The 20,722-nt window shown below is 39.7% G+C and overlaps 6 non-coding genes across 6 annotated transcripts; all 6 read right to left on the minus strand.

Moving 5' to 3' along the window:
- Positions 1-9,012: 9,012 nt before the first annotated feature.
- On the minus strand, positions 9,013-9,084 carry LOC149301233 (small nucleolar RNA SNORD49). Its single transcript, XR_016272272.1, has one exon. It is a non-coding gene; the product is annotated as a small nucleolar RNA SNORD49 (small nucleolar RNA).
- Positions 9,085-9,241: 157 nt separating this feature from the next.
- LOC149301234 (small nucleolar RNA SNORD65) lies at positions 9,242-9,312 on the minus strand. Its single transcript, XR_016272257.1, has one exon. It is a non-coding gene; the product is annotated as a small nucleolar RNA SNORD65 (small nucleolar RNA).
- Positions 9,313-10,128: 816 nt separating this feature from the next.
- LOC149301235 (small nucleolar RNA SNORD99) lies at positions 10,129-10,200 on the minus strand. The gene has a single exon (XR_016272267.1). It is a non-coding gene; the product is annotated as a small nucleolar RNA SNORD99 (small nucleolar RNA).
- A 503-nt stretch (positions 10,201-10,703) lies between these two features.
- LOC149301236 (small nucleolar RNA SNORA44) lies at positions 10,704-10,833 on the minus strand. Its single transcript, XR_016272275.1, has one exon. It is a non-coding gene; the product is annotated as a small nucleolar RNA SNORA44 (small nucleolar RNA).
- An 891-nt stretch (positions 10,834-11,724) lies between these two features.
- Positions 11,725-11,860, minus strand: LOC149301237 (small nucleolar RNA SNORA16B/SNORA16A family). The gene has a single exon (XR_016272268.1). It is a non-coding gene; the product is annotated as a small nucleolar RNA SNORA16B/SNORA16A family (small nucleolar RNA).
- A 430-nt stretch (positions 11,861-12,290) lies between these two features.
- On the minus strand, positions 12,291-12,432 carry LOC149301238 (small nucleolar RNA SNORA16B/SNORA16A family). The gene has a single exon (XR_016272269.1). It is a non-coding gene; the product is annotated as a small nucleolar RNA SNORA16B/SNORA16A family (small nucleolar RNA).
- Between the last annotated feature and the right edge of the window lie 8,290 nt (positions 12,433-20,722).

A 20,722-nucleotide genomic window follows, 5' to 3' on the forward strand; every position in this document is an offset into this window, starting at 1 on the left:
ATCACTTAATCTGTCGTAGTATTAGGATATTTCCCCAACCCAGGCTTCCAAATTTTATAGAGTTTATGAGCTCTCAACTGGGCCTGGAAGAACCCACATTCCATTAAACATTGATATTTAATTTGATTTTTAACATTCTCAATATTTATAGATTCTCGTTGGAGCCATTTCCTTGCAATGACAATCTTCATGGCTAAAAAGCGTTGGACTACCAAGGCCTTTTTATTAAAGGAGATATTATCTATGTTCAAATGTAGAAGTGCCTTTTCCGGGGGTTTGTGAAATATTAATATTTATAAGATCTGAAATAATAATAAATAATTATTTCCATGTATGCTCAATCATTATGCAGCCCCACCAAATATGTTCAAAAGTGCCTTGCTCCATGTTACATCTCCGACATAAGGGAGAAGCACTTAGATTGTGTGACAGAATGACCTGTCATACAGGGCCCCAAGGTAGTCAGAGATGGCTCCAGCCTGGCTGCCAAAGATTGCAAGGCAGGAACTCCATTGTGTAAACTAATCCCATTAATAGGATAGCTGCCAGGGGGGAGATTCAGTAGCTAAAGGGGATTAAAGGTTGGGTTGTCTACATGTACCTGTTTATCATCGTTAATTTATGTTAATGAAGTTCTATGGATATATGAGTCTATGTTTTACAACAATAAACTGTTCATTCCTGCTGTACTCAGTTCAAGGTAGTTCTGTCTACTTATTGGTTACACATAGCAGGGTTCCAAGGTGCGCATGCTGACTGGTGCTGGAAGTAATTTCAGGGACAACAGGAGGATACATCTGGGTGATCTCTGGGAGTTACTACAACTCTCTTGGTGAACCCATTAGAGATTGTATTTGGCTAACCTAACAGGGACAATATACCAACCTAACATCATCTTAAAATGTGATTCAATCATGTTTAAACAGTGAGAGATTTTATAAATTATAAATAAAGAGCTTGTTATCCACTGGTTGCGGTCTATTTGAACTCTAAGACCCTTTTGCCATAAATCTAAAGCTACTATATTAAATGGATTTTCTATCTCGTCCAGTAGCTGATACCATTTCCTAAGACTTTTAGTAGTCATTTCTGAGAACATTTTGTTAATCTTTTGTTTTATTTCAGACTTTTCCATCTTAAATAAATGAAATCTTAGAGAATGCTTAATCCTAAACAGATTGTAAAGATCCAAATTATTAACTTTAAACTCCTCCATTATCTGAGAGAAGGATATTATATTTTCCGAATTCATGATGTCACTAATCCTTTTATTTCTAAAATTAGACCAATTTCTAAGACTAAACTGAGAAATATTCTTTTGTAGAATTTCCAAAGGTGCCGAAGTTAGTATTTGATCTTTCATTCCTAGATTGCTGAATATATTTTGGTATCTACATTTATCAATGAAATGGGCTTATAATTAGTGATTTTCATATTATCTTTTCCAGGTTTAAGAATAGGTAAAATAGCAGCTTCCAACATGCCCTGGTTACTGTAATTTCATTAAATATATTTGTTAACTGTGGTGAAAGATATTTCATCAATATTTTATCAAATATGCCTGTATAGCCATCAGGTCCTGGGGCCTTATTATTCTTAAGTGCTTTTATCATTTTACAAACTTCACTCACAGTGAAAGGAGCATTTAGCTGTTTTGCTTGAGTCTCTAAAATTTTTGAAAGTTTAGATTCCATAAGGTATTTCCTAACAAGATCTTTATCTTGCCTTTAGAGTGGGATATTATATAATTTAGCATAGAATTCTCTTCTCGGCTATGTGACGGGCCTCTGGTACCCCGGCTGGGTACACCTGCCGGTTCTCAGTTGATTACTCCCAGGATCTCAATGGTTAACCGCTTCGAGTGCTAGACGATACTAGCGAGGAAGGGCTCAGGAACTGGAAGCGACCAGGAATTCACAGGAGGCTCCCTCTCTAAACCATCCCTGGGCCGTACCCCACCACCTGTGGTTTAATTCCTTGAAAAGGGTGCTCTGGTGTGGTCGATGGTGTCCGGGATACGAGGGGTTAAAGTCCATGGGCAGGACATGTGAAAAATGGACAGGGTAGCACATGCGGGAGAACAAAAGCACAAACAACAATCACACATATGCAGGAATCACAACCAATGATTACTACAACGCACTTATCAACCCTGGGTTGTGACAGGCTGTAAAAGTGGCCTTAAAGTTCTCCATATATCATAGAGTTATTTTTTTCCCAAAGTTTCTCGGAATGCTCTAGAAAGAGCAGTCTGTCCCCAATTACTTCTAATCATTGTTTGTTCTATCCCATTCATAATCAATTACGCAATTAAAGTCGCCCAGACAAAGAAAAGTGCCCTGCATATATTTCTGTATCTTTTGCAACATACTATTTAAAAAATGAATTTGTTTTGTATTTGGAGCATATACGTTTAATATTGAAAAAAGTATATCATCTAATTTACATACTATAAAAGGGAATCTGGCTCATGATGTCCTTCTGTTTATATAATACCTCAACCTTTATTTTATTGGAGATCAAAGTCACGACCCCTCGTTTCTTTTTGTATATCAGTGAGGAGTATTCTATCACTGTGTAGTTTTTATTATTAGGCCTATAAACATCCCCATCCTTCAAGTGTGTTTCTTGTGTACAACAGACGTCAACATGTTCGTTCATTAAATAGTCATATAGAGAATATCGCTTTTGAGGGAAATTGAGTCCTTGTACATTCAGAGTAATGATCTTAATCAGGTCTTTCATTATCCGTGAGCAACTTTATATTTATAATATTCAAGCTCCTCCAAAGTATGATCATACACACACAACCATTCATACAAATATACCCTTAATTTTATGGAACCCCATATACCATTTACCATTCCGGGGGAAAAAAACCTTGTTTCTCCGAAATCATAGTATTCCACAAAAAGAATGAGAGACAGTACAAGTTAACCTGATTAAATATAAGGAAGTTGGGAAGGAAGAGAAAAAAAAACAACCCATATAAGCGAATATTACAAATAAGACAAATATTTGTGATTGTGATTCATCTTCTTAACAAAGATAGATCTAAGGTACTATAGTTCATATAAATCATGTGGGTAATGATATTTCATATGATAAAAGCATTATTTATATAAATTTAAAAAAATCATATAATCGAATATTACAAATAATACAAATCAGTGCATACATTGTGATATGATTCATCTTTTTAACAAAAATAAATCCAAACTACTAAAATATGATATCTCATATAATGAAGACATTATTTATATAAGTAAAAAAACCCACAAAAATTACCATTGAAATAAATAATACAAAGTGCTTACTTTGTGTTGCATCATTTTAATCTTAACGAAAATAGATCTAACTATCAAACTAGTCATGTAGATCATGTGAACAGTGATATCGCATATGTCAAAAACATTATTTAATTAAAAAAACCCCACACATTTACCATATAACCAAATAATACTGCCTTCCAGTGAGGAAAAATAGAAACATAAAAAATGGGGAATTGTCACCAAATGTTTTTATTATTATAAAAACATACAAAAGATTGTGTTTTTTATTGTTTTAAACTAATCTAGGTTACATATCTTGGTGTTGCTGAATGCCTCGACATCATTTTTGCGTGACTTGCCTTGCCCGTTTTTTTTTGGTACATTTGGTGACCAAGGCTGTTTAAACACTTTTGCGGTGCTCGTGTTTAGCCATCATTTTCTTCACTCCCATTTAGTGTACCCACACAAGGTATATACTGTTATTTGCATAACAAAAATGCTTCTATCACTCTTATTTGAAAAAAAAATTTATTTGTCTACAAAAGCTAATGAAAAAAACCTGCTAAATAGATTCAACTATTTTTCCTGAGTTTAGAAAAACACAAATATTTTTATGGGGTTTTTTTGTGCAAGTTATAGGGCAGTACAAGCCGTACAAGCAGTACAAGTAAGTACAAGTAGCGTTTTGCCCCCTTTTTTTCTAAATCTGTTAATTCTGCCCTCATGTGCTATTTGGGACATCTTTGAAGCCGGCCAATGTAATTTACAGAGTGGCATATAGGGGTATAAGGCATTCCTGGAGGCAGAGTGGCATATAGGGGGTATAAGGCATATCAGGGGGGCAGAGTGCCATATTGGGGGTATAAGGCATTCCTGGAGGCAGAGTGGCATATAGGGGGTTAAAAGGCATACCATAGGGCAGAGTGGCATATAGGAGGGTATAAGGCATATCAGGGAGGCAGAGTGTCATATAGGGGGGTATAAGGCATTTCTGGGGGCCGAGTGGCAAGCCTGGGGGCAGATGTGCATAACTGGGATGGCAAATAAAAGGAAATAAAAATAAAAATTTCTCAATCATAGCTTTTATTAAATATGAAAAAACAGTTTACATGAATTAATAAAAAAATAAACGTTTAAGAATATCGTGAAGAATAATGTGATCACTGTTTTGTTCCACTGAATTTTCATCTAAAAATGTTTGCCGTAGCAAATGTTTTGATTCCAAAATCAAAGGGCAGTGTACATGTATATGTGTGTGTAAGGGCAGTGTATATGTGTGTGTGTAAAGGCAGTGTACAAGTATATGTGTGTAGGGGCAGTGTACATGTTTTTATTTTTCTTTAAGGGCAGTGTACGTGTATATGTGTGTGTAAGGGCAGTGTATGTGTGTGTGTGAGGGCAGTGTACGTGTATATGTGTGTGTGTAAGTGCAGTGTACGTGTATATGTGTGTGTAAAGGCAGTGTATGTGTATATGTGTGTTTATGGGCAGGTGTGTGTAAAGGCAGTGTGTAGGAGTCCTTGGAGAGAGGCTGACATTAGCCTTTTTGTAATTAAAAAAAAATCTCTGCTGCTGTGGACTACTCTTCCAATGATGCTCAGCCAGCATTATGGTAGACACCTGGCTGGCTGAGAATCATAGGAATTTTAGTTCACAGTTAGCATCTGCAGCTTTACTGTTGCAGCTTTACAGTATGTCTGGCTGAGCCTTATGGGAATTCAATTCAATGTGGTGGTTATTTTCAATATGCATGACAGCGCTGACAAAAATAAAGCATGTTTTAAGTGGCGATGCCAGCGCGACATTTTAAAGTGCAAATGCTTGTATTGGTGAGTTCTGCGAGATTTTTTAAAAAAGTGTCCCTCTTTCACATTTTGAAATGTTGGGAGGTATGACACTGGGACTGCTGCCAGACCACAACCAATCAATAGGCTGGGACAGTGGCCAAACCACAACTAGAACACTGGGAGAGCTTCCAAACCACGACAAGAACACCAGAACAGCTGCTAAATATTTCTTCTCACAACAAGAACCTAAATACCTAGGTAGCGGGACTCAGCTCCTTATTCAATGCAAGAGTCCATTTCAAATTTTATTAAAACAAAAATAATTGAATTTAGCTGACATCACAACAATTAAAGTTGCCTTCATTAATTTTATTCTCTCTTGGACTGTTACTATTTCATTTCATGTGCATTTTTTAAGCTTGGCACTAGATATTTCTGTTTTAAAGTCCGACACGTCATTGAACAGGCGCCTGTTACTTTAATGCCTGCCGACAGCCTGATCCGCCCTCTGTCAACAAGAGCCAGGAGCATCACTGTCTGCATGACAGATACGTGGTGGTAGGAGGGATCCATTACAACGACGCAGACCTGACAGGTATAAACATGGTTACTTGTATAGGAAAACACACATTTTAAATATTAAAATAACTGATTATTTTAAAATAAATTAGCCCAATGAAGATTGTGCACTTTCAATGCACATTCAAGTCAGTTTAAAGGGACACTCCCATCTTTTTTTTTATTACTAGCATAACAATTACAATGAGCTTTTATGGAAATTGTGTTGTTTTCTGGGGGATTTTGTATCTTTTTGGCCAAATGTTGATAATTTACCTATTTAAATGTGCATTCTTTTCCTCCCCCGCTGTCCTCCTACAGCCATTACTCTTACCCTTCTTACCTAAAAAATTGCCATCTCTCTTATTTCTCTCTCTTTCCCCTCCTGTAGCACCACAAGCGCTCTACTAGCCACCATCTTCATCCAAGCTGTAACTCGCCCATTGGTTCATTTTATTTATACACCCTAAAACCACTTACCCCTAGTTACTGCAACGAGAGCTACTACCCCTGATGTATCTGTATGTATTACTTTACATTTGTTATGTGTGTTAACTGCCCCAATTAAATTGTACAGCTCTCCGTAATTTGTTGGCACTTAATAAATGAAAGGTAATAATAATTCTGTGCAGTTTTTTTTTTTTTTTTTTTATATTCCAATCAATAGACACATAGATAGAAAATCCACATATAGACAGAAAACATAAAAGTCTCTTTACGGTATGTTTCTTTTTATGGTGCCTTGATCATCCTCGTCTTTGTCGTGGACTGGGACAAACATACAAGAAAAAAAAAAAACTAGGAGTTGTGCAGGGGAGAGGTAAATCAATCAATATAAGTTTATAATCGCTCTAACCATTTTGTCTGGTGTTCGAGTCTCAGGTCATGAAGGCATTTTTGCCTAATCTCCATTTTCATCTGATAGCATCATATGTCTCCCAAATATTGGATGCTCCTATCCTCCCTCTTTTAGGTTATTTGTTAAGGTATCTGCCTTTATTCTGGGTTTTCTGCCATTCCATCTGGTGAAAGATGGCTATCATTATGAGCCATGGTTTAGGAATCTTCAATGGTATAATTCGTAGAAGATAAAGTTTTGGAAGAATATATAATTGTAAGACATTGATTCTGCCCAACCAAGAGATTTCTTTATTTGTAAGATCTTTTAGTTGTTTATTCAAATGATTAATAAATGGTAACAAGTTTTGACTCCACATCCTACCGGGATCTCTTGTCACTGCAGTTCCTAAGTATTCTCAATGGTTTTTTGCCCATATGAATTTACAGTCTTTTTTATATCATCTTTATCATTTTTTCTTAAATTATTGCCCATTATTGTTTATTCTATGTTCAGTGTGCGCTAAAGCACCCAATCACTTTCATAAGTTCTTTCAACTACATTGCAATTAGAATTTTGTTAGCATACACTTCAATTTTATATTCCTTATTTTTTAGTTTATATCCCACAATGTTGTCGTTACTTATCTCGTAGGCTAAGTGCTCCACCAATATCAGATATAACAGCGGCAAGAGAGGACAGCCCTGCCTCTTCCAATTAAATTTATCAAACCAGTCTAATGCAATCCCCATTCCTATAGCCTTCTCTTTGGGTGTTGTATATAGAGCCATTATTGCATCTAGAATGCGCCCCATAAAGCTGCAAGCCTCTGAGTGTCTGAGGAAAGCCCACCCACCCTTGTTGAAGGCTTTCTTGGCATCTAACAACAGGGCTAGTTAAGAGGGGTTGACCATTCTTCTCAGAGTTAATCAAGGATCTTCCCCTCACTAAAATGACCTGGTCTGGATGGATAATATCCCCCCCCCCCCGACCATTTCTATACTATGTATTGGTACAGTTGCATGTATTTTTGTTCAGCAGTGGGATAGGGCAGTCATTTCATACTAAATCAGAAGGTTTACCAAGTTTCAAAACTGGTATATTAGCTTTCAGCATTTCTTCTAGTATTGATTTTGTTCTATTATGTTGAATGTTTTCATCATAATCTCACTGGTAAAATAAGTTTGATATCCATCTGGGCCAAGTTTTCAACATCTCTACAGCCGATTTTACTTCCTCAGTTTTGGAAGGGCAGCATAGCCTCTCCAATTGTTCTCTAGTTGTTCTGTAGATCTCATATTTTTATCTGAGGAAGACTTTTGTGAGATTATTTAATTCATAGTAGAAGTCATGAAATGCCCCTCCAATGTTTGCTGGAGTAATTTGTATACCTTTAGTTTGGATCTTTTGAATATAGTTTGTTTTCTTCCCCTTAACTTAGTTAAGATTTTATTAGTTCGATTGCCTATGTAACACCATTCAATTTGTAGCACCATTTAATCTAAAGGATTTTGTAATTTGTTTATTTGGTCTGCTTTGATGTTATTTATTTTAGCCCTTACCTCGTTTATACTGTCTGAGTTATTTTGTTGGTTTTCATTTATTTTCTTCAGCCATTGCAGATAGCGAAATATACAGATTTGACAAGGAGGCTCCTCTTTTTACCTCAATTAATCGAAAAGTTTTTATGCTCTATTCTGAACCAGGCAATTTTTTTTGTTAAAGCTAATATCGTAGGAGTCCTGCAAACTTTTATCTTCCTCTGTATTTGTATCTCAAGGATTTAAGGTGGCTGACTGATATTTAGTGAGTTGTGAACTCCCTTTTGTTTATTACATAATGGAATGGATGATTGTTGATTTGTGAGAACCCACATGAATGGGCAGAGGATTCAGTAGAACAGGGTAAGTTATAATGTAAGTGCCCAGATCACATCCACATTAGGAATATATCTTTAGTCCCAAAATCAAAGGAGGCGTTTCATATTAAGGGCAGCCTTGTAACATCTCAGAATGAAAGAAATGTGGCGCAGGTTGTCCTTTGTACCCCGTGTCTGCAACCAGCAAGGGAAAGCAGGTAGCGTCACTCACCCTCAGTAAACCCTTCCCCTGGGGCAGCCAACATTCAGTAAGAGACAATGGGGGAAAATAACCAATATATTCATTGATTTGGAAACCGCCCTACAGGCCTGAGGTTTCTATTTATGGGGTAAACGGCAGATTGTTAAGTTCATAACGTTTCTCAGTTTAATGACTTCCTTACACAGTAGACAAAAGCCATGACCAGCTAGTGTTGAGATGTAAAGACAATAGCCTTTCATTTGAAAAATGTACCATGGGTACAATGTTTTATTGAAGGAAGTTACAATATGCAACAGGTAGAGAACACAAGCTCCAGAAATATCCAGATATTAGCAGCTTGCCCCTATAAAAGGAAAAAAAAACAAAAAAAAACCACATTAGCCAGTCTAATAGTATATAAACATTAGATAGAATGTCCCATATCTGCAGTTATACAGCCAGCCTTCCCACTAAACACAAGACTCAGAGGATGCTGTATTCAGAGTGGAAAAGTAATCGTCAGTTATCGCATCGGACGGCACTTCCTATTCCATAGTCTCATCACGCTACAGGATTAAATAGCTCCATTAGAGTCTAATCAATGGAATAGAATACTTACAATTTTAAAACTGTGGCAGATCCTTCACTTTGGCACTGAAAAAAAATAAACGCAAACTTAATACCTAGTGACAACAGTTTTCATTAATGTTAACGTCATTAGGATGTAGTCAGAAAGACACATGTCAACAAGAAAATTCTGCCGGTAATTCCAGCTATTTTATGTTGTTTCATCATAAGACATCCTCTACGTGAAAGCAGTCCGTTAACTAGGAAGTCAAATTAGCAGTTATGGAGGTTCTTAGAAACATCCTAAGTTTCCCAGGTGACATGACCAAGTCATAGCAAATGCCAATGTTCATTTGCACCACAAACTTGTTATTCCACTTTAAATTAATGTTATTCATTACTGTTATATTCAGCCTTCAATGTTTTTATTGCATACCTTTTGCTTCTGAATCACCTGTGTGCCAACATCTCACCTACAAGTGCAAATGTAGGAACGCTGCTTGAAGAAACTGCTGGTACAAGGAAAAAATCCAAAAGCACTATTAACCTTGGGGGCAGGTAAACATAGTACAGTGAAAGGGTAGACAAGCTTAGAGGATGTGCATGGTCTGCTAAAACTAAATGTGCCCCACCAACAAGTCTAACTCAAATTTCCAGGACACCATAGAAATATGCTAGGGCCACATAGCTACACCAACATAGGTTAGCAGTTTGACGTAGACCCATTAGAGGGTATAAGCCTTTAAAATCTAGACCCATTTGAGAGATTTCTATACATCAGCTTTTGGAAGAAGAGCTGCCATTTTAACATAAGCATCTAAAAGTATACATTAAGACCCTTAAACAACCCTGTAAAGCAGGGTCCTAGTGTATGCCAAGGTTTATATCCTACTGAAGAACGCTTGATATATGATCAACACTTGTTGACTTGCTAGTGCTATGCTAACATTACAAGCATCAAGGGCCAGCCATAGTAACCATGGGAGATAACCCATACCCAAACATCTTTAACAAGGCAGAACATTCCATGTTCTAAGTGCCTTTGAAACTGTGCTCAGTCCCATATCCGCAAGATTCATCCAACAGTCTCCAGACAATAAGACTCATCATTGCACAGTCAAGATGTGCTTATCTTGAGATATCAAGTTTAGTTATAAGCCAAGTTTCCAAATGCTTATTTCCCCCACAATACTTCAAGCCCTATGACACCCGTGTTTCATGAATCACAGCGCACAGTGAGATATGCACATTGGAGTCTTGAGATGATCCACAAACAATGTTTGCCAAGCTAGTGATGCCTAGTCTGGATAAACTCCATAAGCCATCAAGTGGGCAACATGAAAGTTAAGTTTATATGATAACTGGTGTCCCTTTAACATTTCTAAAAACAATGATCCAAGACTACAAGTTGCCAACTGAAGTGACATTTTTTCAGTTAAATTTTACCTTTAAAGGCATGCCATGTAGTTGGTCCGCCTCAACTCTTTCCCTGCAAAGAAGAAAAAGGCTTTAAGTTTCTCATTTCAGTTATCTTGCAATATACTTGATTGAGCAGTATCAACTTGTTACAATCCATTTAATCCAGCCAGTTTAATAGGGAAAACATGTCAATACAAAGCAGCATTGTAAGAGGGTTGAGTGACAGCTTGTAGAACCAAGAAAACACAGCCTGTCAAAGCCCCTCAGTTTTTCTAGCATGCTGTTGGAGAAACTGCTGCCATAGTCGGTTGCAGCCCTCGGTTAACATGCATTAGCAAGGTGGGAGCCATCAAGAACTTAGGATATTGCAATACGAGTACTCAGTAAAGTAGAATGGCAAAAGGCAGGACACCAGTGTAAGTGCAGCCATTAGGACAATGGCCACGTGTCCCAGTCTTTGCTGCATAGCAGTAACTAAAAGGCAAGTACTTAGTGGGTCCCACTGCCACAAGCCTGTATTAGCAGCTTAATTTCTGGTCAATGGGCCATAACTTAGATGTCTTACAGCAGATTGAAGGACAGAGCTTCAAATATTGAAAACTAAGCAGCCATCGTATAGCAGTTTACAAACGTTTGCCATTACACACATTGAGTTTCCTTAAAGGAACAGTCCATGCCAAGTAATTTGTCTTATTGAATGCATTCAAATTTCAAAATTAAACCCATCTCATCAAACGCTGCCTCTGGTCATCTCCAAGCGTGGAAAGAACACAATATGTTAAGTTCTCACACTTGCTCAGTAACACACAAAGCAGCTAAATCCATGTCCTTCAAGCATTGTTAAAATATAGATTTGCCATCATTGTCTTCCAACATGTGCAGCTTCATATGCCAATGATTCCTAGACAACATATAAAAGCAAATTTTACTTTCCAACTCCAATAACACCTAAATGCAAACACTGGAGTGCATGGATCCAATATGCTCTTAGGACAAAAGCTTTGTTGAGACCTTAAACTTCTCAACACAATTTTGGACTATCATATGGCTTTTAATGCGCATACTAACCAGAAAGTCAAAATGCTTTATAGCTTGGCCGGTAACAGATTCCAAGTGGTTACCTGCAACAGAACAAAATGAGGCAAGAATTTACATTTGACCATAACATAAGTTGCTATCATAGGATGTTTGCAATGATGCACTACTGCACAAAAATCCAGACCATATGTCACTTTCTGAAATGTTGCTAGTCAGTCACAGAGTTATACTGAGCAGCGACCGTCAAGAAAGCATTACTCTTGGCTCACTTCTATCCACACCAGCTATGAAAATGCTGTCATGGCTTGGATTGGGGCCATGTAAAAGACATGAGGTTACTGCCATCTAGTGGCAGGAAGACTTTAATAGATACGATTCATTGAAACTAAATAGTTAATATTCACACCCATCTATACCATAACGGAGAATTATACAAGGAGACTTATAGCTGGAGCTAGGGGGTCAGAAAAAGGGTTTGACTTAGGGAACACTGCACATCGCGGGCGACATGCCTCACTTAAATTATAACAAAACCCAGTAAAACAGTTACCACATTGGACAAATATAATTACCTGGAACACGCAGGGAAGGATTACGCACGAAAGCACCATTCCGATATCGTACACGGCGGTAACCTGAAAACATACAAGAAATGGATTCGTTAAGAACGAATCACGCATGCGCAATCCTACTTCCAGGCGACACATGCATCTTTACAGAAATTAGTTATTTGAACAGTTTATCATGTAAACGTTGTATTTCCCCGTAATGTTGCTGACTTCTGGCACAAATAAGCCCGAGCAGCGACCGTCAATGGAAACAGACTTAATCTGGGCCTCTGTTTGACCACGTTAGTTACACAAAGCACTAACCCGGCTTCGATCAGGGCCTGCGACGACAAAAGTCGTAAACACGCTACCAATATTTACCTGGTCTATCTGGCAAAAAAGGTATAAGAGAAAAGCCGTACACACGAGGCATGACAGCTTACACTCAAGGCGGATGGCTAAGGATTGCCATACAGCAATAGCGCGTTCTTCCCACATGCATGGCTGCACAGTCGGAGCACGAGAGAACGAGATCGCTCAGTCCTCGCCCCTTTATACCTCTGGAGCGCGCGTTTCCTGACTTGGTTTCATTGGTTGGCCCCGTCGGACTAGCGAGCAAAGCATTGTGGGTGTTGTAGTTTGATTAGACGTTCCGCAAAAGAGACGTTTGTCACTCTGCCTAAGCGCCCAGTATCCACTGTTCCAGACAACATTAGCCATTCCTGCTGTAAAGAGAGTGGAGCTCGAAAATCTGGACAGAGTATAACCCAGGTTGTGACCACTTCCCCATAGAGTTATGACAAATTATATTGTTTTGAGATTCCGTCCAATATATGGTTTTAGAAACTCCACATAACCATTATACCCCCTGAGAATGTGGCACTATTTCTGCAGTCTTCCAGCTCTACAAATATTTAAAAGGCCAGTTTACTATCAGAGACCCCACTAAAGAATGCACATCAAAATACTCAGTGCTCTTACTTCTTGGAGCATGCACATAACAGACCTTACACGAGGTAAAAAAAGCTTTAGCTGCCCTAATTCGTGGAGGATTCTTGTCAATTGGCAGCTTGAAGCAACCAAGAAAGTGCTCCCATTATTATTATTATTACCGGTATTACTATTACCGTATTATCCCAAATTGCTTTGTTATACCGTATTTACAACACACGCCCTCTGGTGTCATTTCCGATTATTGCAGCTTAGTGTTGCTTTCCTTTTTGAGACATCTTTCTCTCTGTGACACCAGAGTAAATTGTTTGGTTGTTTGTTCAGATGTTTTTATTATTTTTTTTTAGTTGCAAACGGCATTTAAACTCCATTAGAATCCTTCATTGCTTAGGTGGCTTTTGACAAAGCCCTATGTGTGAAACATGTTAAGTGTTCGCCTCATTGCAGGATGAATTCGTGAGATGCACTTGGGACCTTCCGTTTTATAATGCCCTGCCTGCTGTATTATTTACATATATTATTTTTATACATTTTGATATTTTTCTACTATTTTGAATTGATTTTATGGGATTACATATATATATATATTATATAATATATAAAAATATATACGATTTACAATGAAGCCTGGTTCCTGAGAACCGACAATCTATCTCTTGTTTCTGTGCATTTCAAATTGTGGCTTGGAGTAACCCATTATTTATTGAACACCATTAATTAAAAAAAAACCAAGAGACTCTACAGGCTTCAGTTAGCATTATAAATCTTAAAGTTCATGACAGTACAATTAGAAAAAGACTTTCGATGTGTATGTATGTGTAGTCGGTGTGCATGTATATCTGTATATGTATATCTGTGTATAAGTATGTGTGTGTATTCAGTGTGTGTATGTATATTTGTATAAGTATATATGTGTACACGTGTGTATGTATGCATTCGGTATATCTGCGACTTACTGCCTTCCCACCTTCCTTAATTGGATCCCTCTCTTTCTTCCCACTTCCCCTTCTGCGGATTTCTCTCTTTTCCCTACTTCTTTCTTCTCCCTTCCTGGTACCGAGGACGCTCTTTTTTTCCTCACACCAGATGCATGCTTATTATCACTGTTCTGTACTGATGCTGATTCCTGCTGTATTAAGCTAATATCTTTGCCGATTATTGCTGTATTCGGCTATTATTTCTGCCATGCCAGCTTTTATTTTCCTCTGGGGATAACAATGTTCTCATTGTTGTTGTGTTATTTTATGCTTATGGGCTTATCGCCTTCCTCTGTATTGTTTGTCCATTTCCCCCTCCTTACCCCTTTTTTCCTTCTGTACCCTGTTTGGTTGTAAGGGTTGCCAGGAGAAAGCCTCTTCTCTCTAAAAAAGAAAAAAATGGCAGCACAGCTTAGGGGGATGATGTGGGCTTGTTTTGCAGCAAAAGGACCTGCAAACCTTGCAGTTATTGAGTCGACCATGAACTCAATGATCCCAACCACTAACATGGCATCAAGCAGGTTGGCCATTAGACACAAGGTCATTGGATGATCATCCAGGTAGTACTTCCTCTAAGGACATTCATGCATGCTAGGGAGCTGTGCAGCTATAGACAACATAGCTGAGGAGACTTCACTACATTTGTTCTGGCAATGTCCAGCAATTGCATGAAAATGAATTAAAATACTCAATGTAGAGGGAGTTCCTCTACTAGTACTCTGTTCTGTATGGAACTTATTCACTGTCCTAGACTGCCATATCTTGATCCTCAGCTTGCTTAAAGACTGCTCCATATAAATGTTGGCTTCTTATTGGCAAAATTGAGAACTGATCTGCGGAAGTGGTCGGTTCCTCATATCTACTGGCAGAGGAGAATAAATGTCAAAATGAATTTGTTACCCTGGCTTTTATATTCCAAACAAATGGCAAAAAATCCCCAAATTTGCTATGACCACTTTAAGTCTACCTGGCATTGATTCTAGAGGTTAGTGCAGGGTTTTACAATCTACATTATTCCAGAAGCCCAGAGAGCATCTAGGGATGTCACAATGTGTTTTGCGTTTTCCCTTTTCAAATACTCCAGATATTCAATGAGGTTGAGGTCCAGTAATTGTGATGGGAAAGCCATGTAAATTAGCACTCCTTGCTCTTCCTTGGACTTCAGATATGCCTGGCACAGCTTCAATATGTGTTTAGGATCATTGCACTGCTGAAAAATGAATCCTGTTCCACACAACTTTAAGCAGGCTATACTGCAATATGGAGTGGTACTCCACAGGGATTTTTCAGTCTTCCACTGTGAAATAGCTGGACTTTGGCCCATGTTAAACGTTTAGAGTTATGAGACCATATCTCTCTCACAAAGGCCACAATTTGTCTCAGGAGAACACTTTGTCCTCAAACTGTTTCACTGAGCTCTTTTGAGCTTTTTCAACTGATTTCCTTCAAAGGTCCTAACATTTGTTCTAGTTGAAGAACTAGCAGGACCATACCATACTTCTCAGCAGTCCTGTTTTTCACAGTCCTGGCTTTTGCAGTTTGGATCATGGGCTGGTGGGGGAGATCCTCTAATCTGCCCTGACTGTCAGGGTAAGGCAGGCAGGTGGCCATTTCACCCACATCCAAGTGGGCCATGGCCCTTGTCAACAACCCCTACTTGCCACCCTGAGACATGGATCTAAGCTTCCATGATATTATCTTTTAAACTAAATGTTTAAAAATTACACTGGAGTTAAACTGGAGGGAAACAACATACCAGGTTCCACTGCAGAAAGCGGCTACAGCACATAATCGGAACCAGATCAACATACCCCCATCCAAGCAGTCCTCTCCTATTGTCTCACTTCCCCCTCAAAGATTAGACTGTAAGCTCGCAAGAGCAGGGCCCTCTTCTCCTTTTGTACTAGTTTGTTATTGTATGTTATTGTATGTATTTTTGTATGTGAAATTGTTCTACTGACTGTAACAGCGCTGCTAGCGCTTATAAATAAATGTAATGTAATGTAAATGGCATATATTTACTAAACTGAGTTGTGGTTTTAATTCACTATGCATAATGAAGGGGCAACATGGAAAAGATTCTCCAGTAATTAGAGTTGAGCTTACTGTATAAAATGCATAATGCAGTGTGTAAGGAGAAGCTCACCGGGGATGGCTTCTCTTATACAAACAATGTGCATATTTATGTATAGCGGCTTTATAATGGATAGTGAAATGAAGGAGCTGAAACAACTCTCACGCCAACTCTTTAGTGAATAAACCACCATCATGCCAAACAAAAAGCAATATGTAGTTTTAATTAATAAATGTATGCTAAATTCCGTGATGGCAAAACTTCACAGTTAAGTCTGTAAAATCTCCGTTTATTAAAAAGATATTGCACAGTACAATTGGTAGACAGCTGAGATTAAAGTACAAACGATCAGCGTACATCAGGCAGTCGTCCAGCAGAAAACATAAGGCAGATGTCCTAAGAGGAGGTACAAATGGAGCCTAATACACATCATATATAAAAGCAAATCAGATGGTACAGGTACATATATAAACAGAACTGAATGATGCAGGAGCACCATATCTCAGAACATTGCCATGTACAGAATCTTAGTCGGAGAACAATCAAAAATGGACTGTTAAACAGAACCAAAAGAAACTGACTGAAATTAGATGGATGGAGGGCGCGCTGAGGTAGACATGAAAACGGGCCAATAATATAAAAGAACAAAAGAAAACCGCTAATATGAAAATATGTGTGCAAAGATGTAAGCGGAGGTCGAGGACCTAAAGTACCAAATCTAAATCCGGGGGAGGTCCCGTATAGTTACCCAGGACAGTATGAAAAGAGGGAGATAAAAGGAATTCCTTCCATGGTAGCCACTTCAAACCGTTCTTATACCCAAGGCCCCTGGAGGACATTACCAGATCTTCCATCTGGCAGATAAAATTAACCTTACAGAGCCAAGCTGAAATAGGGGGGGACAGAGCTTGTTTCCAGAAACGCGGAATAACCGCTTTGGCCGCATTGATTAAATGAAGTGACAGAGACCTCTTGTAGGAACACACACTGGAGTCGGTGTGGTGCAACAACATCATTTCCGGGGAGGCCTGGAAGTCAGGTTCATCAATCGGCCGAATAACCGCGGTCGCAGCCGACCACAAGGGTTGTATGAGGGGACAATCCCACCAGAGGTGAATATAAGTGCCCGTACTAAGTCCGCATCTCCAGCAGTGGGGAGAGACATGGGGGATATAGTGATGGAGGTCTGAAGGAACCCGATACCATCTCGTCAGCAACTTTTATGCAGATTCCTGCAGTCTACCCGAAGTGGAGCCTTTGTGTATGAGCAAAACCATCTTATCCCAATCAGCTGGCTCAAATGTACGATTAATATCCCTTTCCCATAGACCGAAAAAATACGGTTTAGTGAGAGAGCGTTGGGCTAGGAGAAGTTGATATAAAACGGAGAGAAGATGTGAATGTCTAGAAGCATCGGTGCACAGTAGCTCAAACACTGTAAGTGGCCGGGTCAGATTGGACGCGGGGGATAAGGAAGCAAGGAAATGTTTAATTTGATGATAGATAAACTGCACCCTAAAGGCAAGTGGGACAGTAGGCACCAGATCAGTTATAGAGCGCAAGGAGTCCCCTGCATAGAGGTGGGATACACGCAAAACCCCCTCCCGCCGTGAAATGCATCATATTGTTACGATCCATACCCGGGGGGAAAGCAGGGTTAGACGAGATGGGTGACAATGGACCAGGGTAGCTAGTCAGGTTAAATGCAACTAGAGCCTTGGCAATAACTCTTAGCGTGGGAGTGATGGTCGGGTGGTTAGGAAGGGCGCACCTGCGATGCTGGGACATAAGCCACGGGACCGCGGCAATATCAAAGGGAAATAAAGAATTTTCAATGTGGACCCATTGTTTCTGGGTGTGAGATGTCCACTCCACCACCCGTCTAAGATGCGACGCAAGCCAGTACCCCTCGACATCTGGGAGACCCAAGCCGCCCTGCTCCTTAGATCTGATGAGGTATGAAAAGGCAAGCCTAGGGAGGCGATTCGACCAAACATATTTGGTGAAAGTCCTAATCCATTGTTTAAGAAAGGATTTGGGAAGATAAACGGGGAGGGTCTAAACTAAATATAAAAAGCGGGGGAGAATATTCATTTTTAGAACACCCACTCGGCCGAACCACGAGATGTGAGAAAAAGACCATTTTTTGAGGTCCGACGAGATAGATGATAAAAGTGGGACAAAATTGACTTCTACCAGCGTGGAAAGGTCGAACCCCAAGGTAAGTAAGGTAAGTGTCAGCCCACCGGAAGGGATGAATGGCCTGTATGTGTGATTTGGTAGTGGCGGAGATGTGTGACCCCAAAATTTAGGATTTTTTAAGGTTGATTTTATAATGGGAAAAAGTATGAAAGTGTCGGAGTTCGGCTATGACCTGCGAGAGTGAGGTCAGGGGGTTTGTTAACATCCAGAGTATGTCATCAGCGTATATAGAGTTTGTACTCGGTCCCGGCTACTGAAACACCAGTGATACGCGGGTTGGCCCGTATAGCGTTAGACAGGGGTTCAAGGATGAGGAGGAAGAGTAAAGGGGACAGTGGGCAGCCTTGTCTGGTGCCATTGGCCAGGGCAAATCTGTCAGAAAGGGTACCATTAATCCGCACATAAGCGGAGGGAGAAGTGTACAAAGCCCTAATCTGTTGCAGAAATTTGGGGCCGACATTCAGTGTTTCCAGGACCTTAAACAGAAACGCCCAAGAAACCCTGTCAAAGGCCTTTTCAGCGTCCATTGAGACCAAGAGAAAAGGAGTTCGACGGGACTGAGCTATCGCCAGTAGATTGATCACCTTCAGAGTATTGTCCCTCGCCTCCCTGCCTGGCACGAAACCCACTTGGTCATTATGGATTAGTCTGGGGAGGAGGGGGTTAAGCCTGGAGGCTAGAACTTTTGCCAAAATTTGGAGATCAGTATTAATGAGTGATATTGGGCGGTAGTTGCTATTTCGGCATCTTTCCCAGGCTTGGGGATAACTGTGATATGGGCGGTGTTGGACTGGGGATCTAAATGTGTACCCGTAGCCAGAACTTCCCAGTTAAGTCTACCTGTAGCACGTGCAGATGTTTGGTGTAAAAGGGACTTGTCACTGAAGCCTCAGTGCCATGGGCTCCTGGAGGAGACTGAGTGCCACATTTCCCAAAGTACAAGAGACTCTAAAGACTGTGGAGCTTGGACAGATTTGGGGTTCCTGCATTTTGGGAGGGGGTTTATGGGCGTTTTACTATCCATCGGGTCAGGACTTCCAGGACACAGGACTCTATGGCCAGTATGTGTACCTGGATCTGACATCCAGCAGGTTTCAGCCAGAAGTCAGGGAAACACCTGTGTTTACCATCCTCCCCACAGACTGCAGTAGCAACCCCCTACTGGGCTGAGGTGGGCCGAGTGTAAATACTGAGCCGTGTGCAAAGGGGGACCTGATGGAGAACTTTGTGTGGCTTGTGTCTATTGTATGTAAATTACCCCTTGTACTGTTTAACCCCTTAACGTCCATTGATGGTCAGGCTCGCCCCGCAAAAATGGTCACTTAACGACTTATGACGTGCCTGACATGTCATTTCATTAAAACAAGCTTGATCTATGATCACTTTCTTCATTTAAACGGTTTTGCTGTAATGCCTCGATGTCGAGGCATTCAGCAACACCGAGATCGGCATCAGGGACCATGTCTGGCCCCTCTCCGGGGCGTCAACATCCGCCGCCATACACTGTATGGCTGGGGACGCCCGTTTTAAAAGAGTGTAGTGTAGTTTAGTTTAAACTTCAATGGTGTCGCTCAAATGCCTCGATCAAGATATTTTAAAAATATTTACAGGTGAAAGCAGACAGGTGAGCAGACTGGATGTGATAAGGGAGAGGTTGGAGTCACCCGGTGCCATCCATAATGCAGAGAACCGGTTTGGAAATAGGATGGGCATAGAGGTGGTACTGGAAACAAAAACAAGATATTAGTTTGCCAGAAGAGGTATAGACTGACAAGAAGTATAACAAGGTTCAGTTAAAGAGCGATAGAAGAGGACACTAACGGTATAGCCCAAGATATTGTCAAGAGGTGAATTGGGCCACAAGTGAGCCATGTCACAGCTACTATACAAATAAACAGTTTTCAGGAGAAAGTTTGGTCAATAGAGCAAACGGAATGAGTAAGGTGAAGCTAGCTTTTGGAAGCTTTTATTCTGTTAGGTTGAAGATGCTGGTCCGTTTCTCATACATAAGATCTGTCATGCCATTTCTTTTGACCCCCCAAACTACACTTGTCCCTAATTACTAGTCCCCTTAATGACACAGTGAGCTCAATGGTCCTGATACTCTGGAAAACATATTGATGTCTACAACTGATAGGAAAAGTACAATCAGTGTTATAGCTGTACCATTATATATCAATAAATATCTTAAAAAATTACTTTACCAAAGCAAATACCATTTAGGAAAAGACACAAACATAAAAAAAAGAATACTTTATTAGGCCTTAAAAATAAAAAAACAAACAAAACAATCAAAAATTACATTAGTGACCAGCCACAAAGTAACACTAAAAGAAGACAGACAGATTCTGTTAGAGGGGAGGATGTACAATAGTCCTATATTCTCCTTGGAATGTTTATTTTTAGAAACGTTAGTTTTAGCTCTCCAGAG

Source organism: Sceloporus occidentalis, unplaced genomic scaffold, assembly GCF_023333645.1.
Source record: "Sceloporus occidentalis isolate IW3139 unplaced genomic scaffold, rSceOcc1.0.p SCAF_22, whole genome shotgun sequence".
Taxonomy (NCBI): domain Eukaryota; kingdom Metazoa; phylum Chordata; class Lepidosauria; order Squamata; family Phrynosomatidae; genus Sceloporus; species Sceloporus occidentalis.